Source organism: Frankliniella occidentalis, unplaced genomic scaffold, assembly GCF_000697945.3.
Source record: "Frankliniella occidentalis isolate FOCC.00 unplaced genomic scaffold, Focc_3.1 Scaffold178, whole genome shotgun sequence".
Classification (NCBI taxonomy): Eukaryota; Metazoa; Arthropoda; class Insecta; order Thysanoptera; family Thripidae; genus Frankliniella; species Frankliniella occidentalis.
The window spans coordinates 151,080-154,596 of NW_026267304.1; positions in this window are offsets into that span (position 1 = coordinate 151,080).

Consider the following 3,517-nt stretch of genomic DNA (forward strand, 5'->3'; position numbering starts at 1 on the left):
GGATTACCGGCGATTACTAGGGATTACCGGTGATTACCAAGGATTACCGGCGATTACTAGGGATTACCGGCGATTACCAAGGATTATCGGCGATTACCAAGGATTACTGGCGATTACCAATGATTACCGGTGATTACCAGGGATTACCTACTCTGTGTACACCTGATTACCTCAGTTGGGCACCCCTCGCTTGATGTACTGAAACAAACAAGCTATCAACAACTTACTGTCTACTTTTCTGGAGATATCATCCGTGTCAATCTTCGGAAGTAAGATCATTTTTACAAATAGAAGTACGCACTTGGCACATGTAACAATTTTACTCTATTAACCCAAGTATGTACATGTATTCATTATTAGCTGAATACCTACATGTATGCAGCAACTAGTGTGTACATGTGTATGTGCTTGTACACACTTCGGAACATAGCTTTTAGCGTAGGGTTCTACGTGTGTGTGTACCTGGCCACCTGCACATGTACACTCTATTTGCTGCAAACATGGACACGTTTGGGTTTCCAGAGTAGTTTATAGTAGTTTATAGCATTCTGATATAAGTAACGTGTTAAGCCATACCATTTGCCAAAAAAATATTCCTCAGAATCTAGAACTATTAAGTGGTTTGGATATAAATATATTTATATCCAAGTGTACCGAGTCGAACCTTCAAATGGTGAGGGCTTTTTCGACGCTTAGTTAGTGCCTTTACAGAGGTACGAAAGATATCAACACTGATAAATGCACTAATTGTTAGTACCTCTAACGGCCCTTCACTTCACTTTGAGACCTTCTAGAGGCGCATTTAAACTCAAAATTTCTTTAGCACTCATGCAAAGGTGCCACTTAACACCTTTGTTCTTACAGTGTTTAAATACGACCAGTGACTTACAGGTGTGGCCGCAGGCTCGATCAAACGTCACCGACAGGCCAGGCAGGCTCGGATATCCTGCCGGACGGAGTTGCCGGCGGATCGAATTGTAGTTGGCCACTTCGTTTGGTAGAAAGGGTGGGCCCGATTCTTCCCTGAGTGTACGTACTTGACTGTAGTGTACCAGGTGGCTGATGAACTCCGCGCACTTCTGTGGTTACGCATGACTGCGGGCGGGTTTGCCTATCGACCCTGTCCACGGCCCCTTACGTGGCCAAGCGATTAGGCAATCCGCTCGCACGTAGGGATGCGGCACTGGATACCTACAGAAGTGCGCGGGCCGGGTACACTGTTTGCTTCCAGCTCGCGAAAAATATGTCAATGTATTTCGGTGTTTTCCCTTGGCAATGAGGCCCTCTGCAGGCGCCAGCGCGAGCATACGTGTATGTACACGTACTCGGCCGCTCGCACGCAGGTGTCGGGAGCGCCACCCAAAGTGCGAGCGGGCGGGGCGGGGCAGGGCGGGTGGCCTGGGTGCGGCGGGCGGCCCCTTTCATGTTGACCACCCCGAGAGGAGCACCGGAGCACCCTGGCCTGGCCCAGAGGCCTGGCCGGGCTGTGCCCCGCCCCCCAGCGAGGCGTGGCGCGGCGCGGACCATAACCCCAAACGCACCGGATGCTGAGGTGTGAATCACGACCGGCCTCACACCTTGCTCTATGACTGCCCCCGCTGCCTACACCCACCAACACCAACAATATTGACATTATATTGCTACGTTTTTCGCGCAAAAATGGTAGGGATGATACTTTGCGCGCAACCGATTTTTACTGCGATCAGCGTTTGGTGTAGAATCGCACCTCCTTAACCCTTTGGCATTACCTCGTCGACGGCCCCCTCCACTTTTGCAGTGGACAGGAAACGAAGAGATGAGATGATGTCGTTCCTCTGTTTTCGCAGCGGGCGCCAGGGCAGCTAGCTTTGCATCGGCAACAACAGAAACAACGACATTTCGTGCGGTAGTCTTATTGGGGAACTTCGCCAGCTCACCTGGGGGCGGCCGAGGGGCGGCAGCAGCAGAGCAGGCGGCAGCCCCCAGGTCGGGCGGCGGCGGGGCCGGACGGGGCCCAGCAGCACCCTAAAGGGAAAGAAAGAGGGCGGCACATCAAAAGTGCCTATGAATGGGGGCCTGCCGGCGGCCGCTGTGGCCCCTAGGTGGGCCCCGCGCGCGCGGGAGAGAGAGAGAGAGAGAGAGAGAGAGAGAGAGAGAGAGAGAGAGAGAGAGAGAGCTTGCTAAACCTGCCCTCCCTCCGCCAGGTCGCCTCCGCCAGGTCTGATCCGGCTGGCCGACGCTCTGGCGCCAGCTGCAGCCCTGTCGTGTTTATGGCACCTGGATGTTTTGACACTCTTTGAGGCCCGACCGCGGTGCAGCACGGCGCGGCCGGCAACAGCAACGGCACCCCGGCGAAAATATGTCTGTGTGTGTGCGTCTGTGTGCGTGTGTCCGTCTGTAGGGGCAGCTGCCAAGAACTTGACGCCCTCGCCTCCAGGAAGGAAGTTGAGTGCTCTCTCCGTCGGCAGTGGTGTAAGCAAACCTTTCCTGATGTTATGCTGCGCAATTGACGTTCATAGGGCGTGACGCACCGAGTTCCGAACGATGTGATATGTGAAAAATTGCCCCCCTCCCCTCCCCCCCACACACACTCTTGCCTTTTAGAGTTAAAGGTGAAAACGAAAAGAGGCAGGGCGCGCCGCGTCTCACATCACCTGGTGAAAATGATGAAGACACTTATTGGCCCGCCCACCGCGAGGAGGAAGGTTATTACAACACGACAGCTCACCTCACCGACTTTTTATTATTATTATGATTTTCCTTTTTCCCTCTTCTTCCTCCTGTCATAAAGTGAGGTTAGGAACGGCACGGCAGCCGGGCACGCCCAGGACCCTTCTGTCGCCCACTTCACAAGTTCACCTGAGAGCATCCAGTCGGACACTCTGAGGCAGTTTTTTCTTTCTCTAAATAAAACATACTAGGGAAGAGTGTGCAAAACACTGGAGTGCGTCCGGAGGGTCAACGGGACTGTCTTTTGCATCTGCCAGACTGGTTGCATTCCTCCGCGAGCACGCGGGCTGCTGGAGCCACGGTGGCGCCTGACGGAGCCGATAGAAACAAAAGGCGGGATAGAGGTGACCAGTCGTGGGAAAGCGCCTGGGAAAGCACGCGCGGGGGAGAGAGACTGTTTATGGCGCCGTCCTCACCCTGTCCAGTGCGGGGCCAGTGCCCGCTCCCGCCTCGCCTCGCCCCGCCGCTCCCTACCTGGCCCAGCCCCGCCCGCGCCGCCCCGGTCGGGTAGGATAGTGCGAGAGTGAGTGAGTGAGAGAGAGAGTGCTTTTGGCAAAACTTATTTTACAACACCTTAGGCGCCGAGCGGCTCAGCTCTCTTCTTCTGGACCGTGGGAAGGGTCGTGGGGGCCTGGGGTGGCCGGGCGGGCGGCGAGGGGGCTTATGAAACCAAGCGAAGAGGCGGAGGTACCGTTTTACAGAAAAGTGCACTTGTCCTTCAATAGCCGACCACGACACGACACTTCATTTCCAATGCCGAAAGAATAAGTGACCAGTTGTATAATCTCTTTCTTTTCTTTCGGTACCC